This window comes from Scomber japonicus, chromosome 9, assembly GCF_027409825.1.
Source record: "Scomber japonicus isolate fScoJap1 chromosome 9, fScoJap1.pri, whole genome shotgun sequence".
Classification (NCBI taxonomy): Eukaryota; Metazoa; Chordata; class Actinopteri; order Scombriformes; family Scombridae; genus Scomber; species Scomber japonicus.
In genome coordinates, this window is record NC_070586.1 from 37,896,853 (window position 1) to 37,910,264 (window position 13,412).

Genomic DNA, 13,412 nt, shown 5'->3' on the forward strand with positions numbered 1-13,412 from the left:
ACTCTCCCTGTGACTGTGGCCTCAGGTGAGAGGAGCTTTTCAGCTTTGAAGCTGATAAAGACATACATGAGGTCCACCATGAGCCAAGAGAGGTCCACAGGACTGACCGTTACGTCAATTGAGCGTGATGTTCGCCGGTCTTTGGACATGGAGGACATTGTGGTTGCCTTTGCTGAAGCCAAGGCTCGCAAACAGCAGATGTAGATATTTTGCATATTTTTTAAAGGTTAATCTTATATGTGTGTGTGTGTGTGTACTTTTATCTATGTTGGATTTTATATTTAATACCGAATTTGCAGTTTGTTTATATGTTGATTGCAAATGTTCAAATAAAATAAGTAAAGATACTATGTGTGCAGTAGCCTATATGCAACATTTGTAAGCAGTATTTGCACTGTTAAGAAATATTTTATTGATATAATGTGTGGTTGAACTTCAACAGTGTGTGTATGCTGTGGTTCCTGTAGGCTTTGGGTGGGCGGGGTGGGATGGTGAGGCGTAGGTTTCTTTGCTGTGGTCCAGGGGTGTCAGCGTTGGCGGGCGGTGGTGGTGGGGGGGCCTCCAAGTCCATTTTGCTTGGGGCCCCCAAATTCCATGAAACGGCCCTGTTCTTGTTTAATGCAAATAGTTAGCAAAGATGAGAAAAAAATGGAAAACAATGGAACTGAAGTCAAAAGTACTGATGCTGTTAAATGCTGTGAATCTGACAGATATTAAATAGATTAGAACATTGTCTTCTGTCTAGTAAAATGCCCATTTAGGTACAGAATTGTTGGTACAGGTGGTGGAGCAGGACTTTATCTTTGTTTTTAGGTCAGCATTATTATTATTATCATTGTTATGATTGCTCTTTCCCACCTTACTTATTAATTGATCTAATTAACTGATAGCCTATTGTGCTGGTGCCAGTGTTTAATTTCTCTGTGTTCAGGTGTGTTTCAGCTGACTGCATTTTGGTTCAGGTATCATTATCCTCAAGCCCATTTGAATCAGGCCTTTTTTTAATAAAATGATCCTTCTTATCATTATTATTATTATTAGTTTATGCATGTTGGGTTTGGTTTGTCTTTATATCAAAATCGTGTAAGAAAAAAAGTACAATGGCATTAAGTATCTAAAACATTTTTAAATAAAAACACTTGGCACACTGGTCTTGAATGAAAGCTGATTTTATATTAATGTAAATACAAAACCAATCATTCTGACAATCTCTGTTAAACAGCACATATGTCTCTTGGCCCACAAAGAAGGCCCTAATTGTTGTCATCATTATGTTCCTTCAACAAATAGCAGATGACGGAATTGGCAAGTAAATATCAGCCACTGCTTCCAACATATGAACTAAAGCAACATCCACGCAATCCAGGGGGTGAGGTATTGGTATCAGTAAGTATTTCAAATTAGATGATAAAACACACTGTTTATCTATGTCCTCTACAACAACAAATGCAGCACAAGCATATTCTGATCAACAGGGTGACATCATTTTTTCACAAGGTTAGCAGATGAGTGAGGCCAAGGATTAGAAGAAACTGACCTTTAAGAAACAGGAAATGGACAGTGGCCCATGAACCCCAACCTCCCCCCTATGCAGACTGTGCTGCTTCATAATTAAGTCCTCCTCCTTCCTCCTATGCTACAGACACACAGTCAGAATTCTCTCGAATGTTGTTTCTGGGCATTTTGCTGCAACAACTCACATTTCATTGAGACAGTCTCATCAGGATAGTTCATTACAGGTTTTCTCCGTCGCTTTGGTACATTTCTCAGATCAGAATTGAAATTCTCAAAACTACTTGTTCAATCTTCACATCATTGTGTCACTTGTGCACATCAAAAATCAGTTTCTCATTTCTTTGAACAAATTGCAAATGCTTTGGTACATCCATGCAAATGATGTACAATTCTCTGTTCTTTCCTACATTATCAATTGCTTATGCCATGTTGATCAAAATGTATTATAATTAGGCATTAGTTCATCGCATAAGTCTTTACATGCAAAATGGTTGAACAAGTTGTCATAATATGTCAAGCATATTTCTATACATTTCCATTAGACTTTTTTTCTAAATCTGTCCTGAATTGGTAAATTGCCACACTTGTAGACCACGTTTTCAATCATGGGCTTACAATGGCCGAGGCTGGTCAAAGGGTGCAGGCAAATGTTGGGAGAACAACTGTGTCCTCAGTCATTCAGACTTTTCGTTGACAGAACAGGTATGTAATCTAACAATAGGCACTGTACTGTATACTTTCTGTAATGCTTCATACAATATTACAGTATTCCATTGGCATTTTACAATATACAGTAAGTATACTTTATACAGTGACATTTTATCTTACTCAATTTTGTGTTTTGCATTACTATATTTTTTCCACATAGGACTGCAAGACAACTTCACAGGAGAGGCAGAAGGCCCCTTTTCACACCTGAACAGGAAGAGGCTATTTGCACCATGGTTGTAGAAAACAATGCCATAAGACCAAGGGAGATAAAGAGTGCCATTATAGAGGACAACAACATCTTTGAAAACATCCAAACAGTCAGCATCTCAACCATTGACAGGGTGCTGAAAAGACACCAAATGAATATGAAGCAGCTGTACACTGTTCCATTTGAAAGAGTGAAGGAGCTGCACTACCAGTATGTACAGGTAAATCATGATGAGCATGCAGTAAAAAAGGGTCAAACTGATATCTTTATAAAAAATGAGTCAAACTGTAATTTGATCTATGGGGTGCTGAAGTGTTTTCTAGCTATGAACTGAACTGTAACAATGATACTTCATTTGTCTACTGCTCACCAGCAGATTATTACAGATCTTCACTACTCACCATGCATCTTTGTACTCTATGTACCTGACATGGCAATCTTTCATTATACCCCACTTACTTCACATGCACAATGGAAATGATGAGGAGGGATTTGTGATCTGATATTTCATCTGAATTCCAACACTGCCTCTGACTCCAAAAATCAAGAGTAACAAATTATGATGTTGATAATTACTGTTATTAAGATGACACAAGTTGAATAGGAGCGACTGCTTCTATTCTGGGCGACAAAGGACAGAATGACATATCATGAAAAGGCAGCATCATATGTGATTTGGTGTATACAGTGTGTGTTCTGCACACAGAGTGTGTGGAAAGCTATTTTAAACAGCCAGACAGGCCAAGAGATGTGCTGCTCTTCAGGTGCTCAATAATTAACTGCATACGGCTCACAGAGTGGTGTGGTGGAGGAAGTCAGGCAGAAGCTGGGTGTAGGGTGTGTGTACAGCATGAGCGCTCTGTGTGTGTGTGTGTGTGTGTGTGTGTGTGTGTGTGTGTGTGTGTGTATGTTTGCGTATAACAACTCAATACTTTTTCTCCCAATTTGGAACTGCCAATTCCTCCATGCACCCCTCATGCACCCCCTCACAAGTCCCTTATGTTCACTGCAATGTCCCTGTGATGAAGACTTAGGTTGTATCCCCACCACATACACAATCATGATTTGCACCATCAAGCCCGGTAGCCTTCGTGTCAGCATTAAAGTTTCAGGTCGCATGGGCCTGTTTTACACGGTTGCTGATCCCCGACTGATGCTGAGCTGGAAAGGAGCCATGGGCAACAGCATGTCAGACATCAGACTACTAGTCTCTAGGTGCCATGGTGCCACAAACAAGTGTTGAATTAGACCCACTGGGACTTGAAGCTACATACACTAACATCACCCTGATGCTGTTAAAATTGCTGTTGTACACCAGGACTCAAAGGTATGCACCACCAGTGCCCAAGACTGCTAATATGCTGCTGGAGGGAAATGTACACGTGCATGTAGCTGCTATTGGGGAAAACTCCTTCAATCATTTTGGTCTATTGTCATGTTCTAACCAGGGTTGCAAATTGCACAGGACACATTGCCTTCATTAGTTATCGTAGTTAGGACAAAGGAGTACAGATAATCAGGGAGGCAAATTCCAGGGAAAACATGCACAAAAACTCATGAGCAATATAAGAGGCAGTACTTACAGGACCTAACTGCAGGCTTCTGGAGCAGAATTTCAGCCACTTTCAAAACACATTAGAGCAAAGCATGTGAGAGCAGTGTGTCTTTAGATGGATAATACATTTGGACCAAAAGGCAGATGATTTACTTTTTTTAACATCTCTTTTTTCTGGCTTCATTTTGAGGCAGGTTGAAAGCCTTTAATGAACAGTACATCCCTCATTATCAACCTTTGTGATCACAGTCATTTCTAATTGTGGCTAAACAAAAATGACAGTGTGTACACTTTCTTTTTTTTAAATGGCATGATAATTCTAGGTAAAAGAATGCATGAAAAATTAAGAGGACAATGTTCTTATTCATGTTCATCATTATTTAACTTCATCACTTAGATCTTTAATGAAGCTCTAGAATTTATGAAACAAGACATCATCTTGACTAAGACAATAAAGAGAAATTAGTCAAAGTCGAACTGAAATTTGGATTCTCCTCTCCACAAATTACAATGGTAATGCAGCTATTGTGCACATTTGTCCACTCCTCTGAAGAAAGATAAAACTGTGCCGAGAGACATCGACCATAGCTAATGTAAATTAGCATTTATGTCAAACTCTAGTCTTAATGCCAACTGGGAAACTTTGAATCTGAAGACTGTCTTATGTCTGATGTGGCATTTAACCAGTCTGCCTTTCTCGCTGCATTATGGTGAGCTTAATGCGAGGTCGTTTACCACGCCAAAAAAAATTGTTATTGCTGATTATAATTTGGTCCAATATTGAGGGGGCGGGGGGAGGCAGGCTAGGCCACCTGTCCAGATCTGCCATGACCTTCTTAAGTATGTTACAAAAATTGGTTTTACTTATTGCCTGTATGGAGGAAAAGATATCTATCCCCAGATAAACAAGATTTTTAGCAACTGGAATAGATGCAGGAATTACACATGGCCTGAGTTAAAGGTAGCAAAGCTGATTTCTGTGAATTTTTTAAAAAACGGGAGATCTTGCCATGATATTCAAAGGTTGACGAAACGTGTGGGATACATTGCCCTGGGTTGTTTAAATACAGTAAAACATCATCAGCATACAGAGAGATGTAATGGTGTGTTCCTCTGATGGAAATTCGGATGGCTTGTGCTAGAGGACAGCCCTGTCTTGATCCTCTTGAGACGGTAAAGGGAGGAGAGCTAGTTTTGCCTGTAAGCACTACAGCTGTTGGGTTTTTATACAGCACCTTAATCATGTTAATGAACGGCAAGCCAGACCCCATAAACTCAAACACTGACCACAGAAAAGGCCACTCCAGGTGGTCAAAGGCCTTCATTGCATCTAGTGATAGGACAGTAGCAGGGGAACTTAAAGCGATGATTCGGCGTAATTTCGACCTAGCGTCATATGCACCATGAGGTCTATCTGAACACCACCTCAGCCGTTCATTTTCATTTGGTCGGAAAATAGTGGAGTTAGAGCCATCAGCCGAAATCGCACAACCACGCACAGCTCTTTAGATGTTATGAGATACACCAGTGGTCCCGTTAGCGCCTGTACCAAGCCATTCGGCTGATGGCTTTAACTCCACTATTTTGCGACCAAATGAAAATGAACGGCTGAGGTGGTGTTTAGATAGACCTCATATGACGCTAGGCCGAAATTACACCGATAGATTTTATGAAAACTCTCACAAGTTATTAACACTGGAATCTTTCATTTCATCTCTACCATCCATCCCTAATGATGTGAGTGAAAGTTTCAGACTTGATGTACTGTCAACTTCTCTGTTGCACTATACACTAGAGCACTTCATAGTCCTGTAACCTATGAATATTGATACAATGTGTTTTCCTTGTTTCAACAAGCCTGCAATATTGGTAATGTACCCTTAGATACCTATCAAACATTTAGGAGGACCCAGTGGTGGACTTGTATCTTGGTAGGTGCAGCTTCTAAACTCCAGCCCTTTGACAACCTTAAATACTTGACCATTGGGTTTAATTTGAAAGTAATGTCCTTCAGGCAGCACCCAAACTTGGGGTTTATATTTGGGACTATTTCTGTTACTTGTGAGGAAGTACTATGTATAGCCACATGCAGGCTGTCAAGGTGGTGTCCAATAAATGACACAGGCTTCATAGATGATTGGCAGACTTTATGAAAACCTGGAAATCTTTATGGACAGTTTAATTCATTATAGTGTAACGTCCTACAGGCATCAATAGTGATAGCCTTAATGCTGCGTTCATTTCATTATTAAACTCAACTGGCTTCTCCCACAGTGTAAATAAACCTACTCATTGTCTTAACAACACCCTTGACCTCATTCTGATACATAAAATCTAAATTGAACATTTAATAGTTTTCCATAAAATTCTATTTCATCAGGCCATTACTTAATAACTTTTTAATTCCTATAACTGGACTACACACCATTAGACAAAAATGTCTTTACTAGATGTTTATCTGATAGCGTTGTAGCTAAATTTAAGGAAGCTATTCCATCAGCACTGAATGTAGTCCTATGTCTTCATATAGCAGAGGACTTACACTGGTTTTAGTCCCTCCCAAATTGATCATCTTGTTGATAATGCCTTAGGTTCATTGTGAATGACACTCAACTACATCGCCGCTTTCTTTTTCAGCACTTTGGCTAGGTTGACAAAGAGCTATAATTGTACTGATCCATGAATTTCCCATAACTCTCAGTGGTAATGACTTCATGAGTTACTTTAATGATAAAATTCTAACTATTAAAGACAACATTTTTCACCTCATACCCTTAACCAGCACCATTTTTTTCTCAAATTGACCATCCTAAAGTAACTTTAATGATTTCTTCATTTAAACCAGGGGTGTCAAAGTCATTTCTGGTCGAGGGCCACGTCGCTAATGTCTCGGCTACGGCTAAACATGACTGTTTCCTCAAACCCACCAACAATTAATTTATCTTGTCTGTTCTCAGTTGTCCTTGTAGATTCTTGTATTTTTCACCATGATGAAAATACAAGAGTGATGGTGAATATTATATTCTTCAAGCACTGAGAAGTGCTGTGATGACCTGCAACTTTCTGACACTGAACTCATTAAAAAAAGGCTCTCTCTAAAAACACTATGTGTACTGACACAAACTGGAAAAGGGGATCATGTTTCTCTTACTATATTTAAGGGTAGGCTTAAAACATTACTGTTTGATCAAACTTATAGTTAGAGCTGGCCAGCCTTTCCTTGGAACAGCCCATAGATATGCTGCCATAAGCCTAGACTGTCGGAGGACTTCCCATGATGCTCTGAGCTCCTCTCTCCTCCTCCCCCTCTCTATCTTTATATAGTTGTGTAGCATTAATGCATGTCATTAACTTACCTTCATCCCTGGAGTTTTTGTTCTGTCTTGTCTCACAGGTTCCTGTGAATCCAGTGGGATGTTGGCTTCCATCAACTGTGGCTGCAGGGACCCTCGTAGTCCTGCTTGACACCCACGCCTGCTGCTTTTATTGGTATTTTTAGTCATACTTCTATCATTATTACCATTATTATGATTATTATTGTTGTTCTTTTTTTCTCTCTCTCTCTCTCTCTCTCTCTCTCTCTCTCTCTCTCTCTCTCTCTCTCCTTCCCTCTCTCTCTCACTCTCTCTCTCCCTCCCTCGTGCTCATTTACTCCCTCTCCTCTCTTCCTCTTTCAACCCAACCAGTCAAGGCAAATGGCCACTTATCTAGAGCCCGGTTCTGCTTTAAGTTTTTTCCCATTAAAAGGGAGTTTTTCCTTGCCGCTGTCGCCAAGTGCTTGTTCCTGGGGGAATGTTGGGTCTCTTTAAAGTGCCTATTCCTGTTGTGATTTTGTGCTATATAAAACAAGAAATTGAAAAGATGTACATAGGGCAGAAACATGTATTAAAATTAAATATTTTCTCTCTAGAAATTTCAATTTTGACCCAATAAGTACACAAGGTAAAACAAAAATAGAAAGTATAAATTGTATATGCTGATTTTCTTTGGCAAAGTTGGTTTCAATTTCACTTCAACCAGTTTAGGGGGAAAAAACTGTGGTCAGGCTTTAAAGAAACCAATACTGACTGTTGGTGGAAAATAAAATGCTGCGTCCAGAATTGTTCCTGACTTTCTTGGGGCCTTATGCAAAATTCTGGTAAGGGGCCCTCCTACCTGACCTACATGTAGTGAGCCATATAAACCATTTGCCATTGCCACACAGTCACACCTAACACCCCAGTGCTCCCTGGACTGGTCCCCACAGATGTTATTGCTGGTAAGTGTGAGTTTCATTTTGTGCATGCACATATGAATACATGTTGCTGCAGTTTCTATTGTTATAATAATAATTATTATTATTAATAAATTATGGTATTATTAACACCATTTCATCAGGCACAAAGTCACAGAACACAGCCTTAGAAATGTCTGCAAGCAAGTAAGACATGGACGGACCTAGAGATGCTAGCTAGTTTAGCAAGACACACACACTAGAGAGAGATGCACTGCAAGCTAGCACCTCAACTCAATGTAATTATACACAGAACACAAGTATTTTTGTTCTTTCTCACTTTTTGTGACCAGAGGGGTAGTTCTGCTTCATCCTCTCAATGAAGAACACTAATACCTGCCTTGTTATTAGGGAGAGGTGGGGTCCTTGCACGCATAGGACCTAAGCCTGCCTGTATGACATTTCTGCCAACAATGATTATGCAAAAACGCCCATGTAATCACTTTCTAACTAATGTGGTTGGCCTGACTAAAATAGTCCAGTTTAGGAATTGAAAATAGCCATCTCAGTCCTTCCACACACCACCATTCCCCCAAATAAGGAAGAACCTAGGCTGTCACCACAATCCAGATCCTCAACCCACACAAGCAGCAAAAACAGATCAATGGATTTAAAATATTTGTTTGTATTTAAGATAGACACATGTAGAATGATTCCAAAACATAAAAGAAAATGAACAAACCTTAAAGTACTCTTTCTGATACACAAACATTTTCAAACATTTAAAACACTACAGTGCCCTGCCAGGGTATTTGGACATTTGTTGTCATTAGATACCAAAGTCAGAGAGCAAATTTTCAATGTTTAAATGTTGATCTTTATTCTGTTACCTCTTTAAAATAATATATGGTGCATTCCATCTCTTAATAATAAGAGATCGTAATATAAAACATTATGATACAGACAAATTAATAAGTATTATATTAACATTCTTATTCTTTGTTGCAAAGACATTTTTACCTTCTATTAAGAATCTAACTCTCAAAAGCATGTTGCATTATCTTGATGTTCTTTTATAATATAATTTAACATTTCTAGAAGTTCCTGCAAATTCCTCTTTGCAGTAAGGTTTTTTCTTTTTTTGTGAATGGTTGTGAAATTAGTTCATAATGAGAGTCCAGGCAGCCTAAACCTCCATTAGCCTACTTTCAGTCTCTTTTGATTTGAACCACACACACACAAACACACACACACACACACACACACACACACACACACACACACACACACACACACACACACAGGAGAACACCCACACAAACACAAGTCTATACATTAATAGAGGAAATGATATCTCTTCATTAAAGAATCATCTTCCTGAATGGACAATCCTGGGCTTTGTGAATAGGTCTCCTCATGACCAAAACCACACCAATGCAATAAAAGAGGAAAAAATGAAACCTCCAAATTGCTACTTCAACCTCCAAGAGCTTTGAAGTGCTGTGTTCATCCCATTTTGACCAAAATAAATGTGTATTTTTATTATAGCATGTGTCGGGAGGTTGCTAATGGGTTTGGAATAAAAGACAACATTTTGATTCAGCTGGGTGCTGGTGGCACAGAGACCCTTTTTACTTCAGCTCATTTTAAAGCCAGAGCGCTGCTGCTCCCCTATCATTGGTTGATCAAGTCAAAGATGACGACCCACTCAGTCTTAATGCTTGTCTGCAGTTAGACATGATCTCCATGAACCAAATCAAAAGCCTAGTTCCCCGCTGACAAGACATCTTGCTTTGCTGCCTGCAGTTAGGGATCAGCGTAACACGTCCATGTGAAAGGCTGAGGGCAGCCGGCCAAGGCTGCTTTCTCCTATCAGGAGTTACTGAGGAAACCAAGTCAAAGCTGCTGAACAAAGCTGAAGAGCCAATCTTAGCTGTAATATGTTGTATACTAATTCTGCTAAAATGTGATCATGTTTTATGATATCTGTTAAAATCAAAAATGAAAAGGAAGGAAAAGGTGATGAACCCCCACACACTATCTGCACCTGCTTTCATGTATTTTAGTTTGTTATAAACTACCTTGATAAAATACAGTCAAAACAGTGGTGAATACAGATTGTGGCTAATGACTGGGCCTGGAAAGTTCTTGATGGGTCTGAGTTTATTAAGCTTAAAGCTACCCTTACCTTTGTTACATTTTTACACATTTTTTTGTTTAGATTAAAATGCTATTAATAAGGTAATGGCACTCTAATGTTAGAGAGATCCATCAGGCACAGAAACCCATCATTATTCCATTCTCATAATATTCAGTGAAAACTCTGACCAATCATATCATTCTGTTCGGACATAGGAGGGAGGAGGGGTTGTTGCTGTTCAAGTTTTTATAAAGTGCTGTGTGAAATGCAAGAAAGGTAAGAGTAGCTTTAAATGTGTTAATAAATAAAAAAAGATATTCAGAGAAAAAAGCTGGTGGACTGGTAGTGAATTTTAGTATGCCTAGTAATGAGCCAGTCAGATGAATGTCTGTCTATACAGAACACAACACAATAATAATTAGTTTAAATGTGCATAACACTTGTTACAACAGTAGCTAAAATCACAAACTGAACAACAAATATGTTACAATTCCTCACAGAAACTGCAATCAGAAGATCAAATGTGGCTACTGTGCCAACAGGGGCAGAGGCTTCTGGGATTTGAGTTGAAAAGGTTGACTATGTTATTGTAAGGCAAAGTGTCAATAAGTACTCTCTGAAAAGACAAAAACACCAAGTTGTTCAGGTGTGGAGCCAACATGGATGATGGATGTGGTTTGTTGGGCAGAAAAATCTTCTCTTCAGACATGGCCTGGTCCAAACATGCTTCATCCACTAGGTGTGTTTTTTAAAGAGGCTTAAAGGTAACTGTTCATCGAGCTGCTAGCAACATGAAACCGCCTTCTGATGAAGTGCAACGTCAGTCCCTTAAGAGAGGAAGCAAGCGGTGAGTCAGGCTTGTTGACTGACAGATTAACAGCTTGCCCACTCTTTTAAATTAATGAAAACTTCCTTTTACGTCACTGAGTTTTCATGAATCTGATAGGTTGGACAAGCTGTCAATCTGGGCTGAGAGTTGCCATCAGTTTAACATTTTTCACTTTATACTCTTTGACTCAGTTGTTTTTACAAACAAATCAACAATGTTTCTGTCAAGCAACTGTTTTATGTTGATTTCATACCAACATCGTAATCAACTTAAGTTGGAAACATAATAATATTATTAAAACTTACTGAATGTACCTGTTGGCGCATCCTTGATGGGAAGTACATTGATTATAGCTACATAGTCTAAGTTTTGAAATTGAGTGGTTAACAGGTCAATTCAACTCATAAAATATTGACTTCTTCCTGTTGCAAGAAGAAGAAAATGCATTTATTTAGTACAAAAGCTCTGTTGCACTATGCACTATCAGGTTATCTGTTGGTTTTAATATATATATAATACCGCCTTAGAAGCCTTGTAAATAATGATATAAATAACTGATGTAAATAGTGTAAAATCCCTCAGACGTTGCGTTGACGCTTTTTTAAAATTAATCTAAATTCCAGTTCCAGTGTGCACGTATCATTGTCTGTATAAATGGTGATTAAGTCTCTTGAATATTTAATAATGAGTAGTACTTATAAAACAAGATTATGGATGCCTTGAACAACATATTCAGCTTATATTTGAAATAAGCTTGTATTTCATCCTAAATTTGAACATATTTTATGATGCCAAATGTAGGTTTGCATAAATACATATTTAAATAACCTAAGTTTCAGACAGAAAACCTATGGACTGATGTAAAAGTAGTTGTTTAGCATAAAACAGCTTTATCTGGAAAAATAAATAAATATTTTTGACAAAATATTAATTGGAAACTATGATCAGACTAGTTCTGTAAAGAAACAAAGTTTGTAATTTTTTAGAGTTTTTCAGGAATAAAAATTGAAGGAAAACATAATTAATGGTGTAAAAATCTTTTCTGTACTTGACAATCTCACTTAAGAAAATACAAAATAAGCAATTTGTTAAAGGAGTAGGAAAACCTTTTTGATTCGTCAAAAGAAAAAGTGAATTCGCTCATTCACTCAACACACATTCCTATTTCTAGTCTAACTTTCTGTGCCAACAGTTGTTGAAGTTACATGACATCACATTTGTTTAGCAGGGGCTTTGTCGAAAGTCACTTATTGAGTGCCCATTTGCTAACTTTGTATAATAAGCAGATGTGCATTTGTGGAAAGATTTCACTCCATGTTGATATTGTAAAAATCACCTTAGCACATGCACACATTCAAACATGCACATCCTGCGGCCTACAGAGAGGTGATTAACACCAGCAGCTGACAGATTCTGTATAAACAATGTTCTCTTCTCTCACACAAAACACTGTTTGCCATTTTGACAGGGAGTATGGGCCTGATAATGAGAGCTATTTACACTGTTCTCAAAACTTCCTATTTTATCTCTTGTGGTTTCTAAAGAGCTCTTGAGCTCTTGCAGTGTTTGTTGAGATGAAAAATGGCAGAGTGCTGTGCCACGTTTGAGGCCTTCCTCAAGGTCTGCACTGATTCGAGTCTCAATTTATCAATCTTGGCATCTTTATACACTATCCAAGCCCCAAATGTCAAATGTTGTTTGAGAAGTTACTTCCTTTGTTAGACCATCATGAATTTCGTACCTTTTAGAGGGGAAGCAAAAGGACACAGCCACCCGCCCACCCCCCCGCAACTCCCCACCCCCAACCTGCTCATTTAAGGGCTTTAATTTATGCCTGTTTCCATGGTAACTATCTCCTTGATCTCTGCTAAAGCAGTCACCTGACAGAGGTCCATTAGTAACTGTAAGGAAGTGCATGTGAATTAGTGCATACAGACCAGTAGTCTAAACAGTGTATCTGTCAGATTGTCATTTTGCCACCTTTAAGTGATGTCTTCAAGTTTCCTCAGGCAGAGGCTTAGTGCTCATGAAGAATGGCTTCTCTCTAGGCTGAGAGAACCCCTGGAGTAAGTGATGAGAAGTCTGTTTAGTGTCAAAACCAGACAGACACTGAAAGCTAAGTAAAAGTTAGATTGTACACACAGTACTATCCATATAAAGTGATATCAAAGGTCTCAGAACTTAGTTTGCCCAGGTGAAGATTTTCTGTTCTCCCATTGAGTCATGACAAGAAGTAGGCAA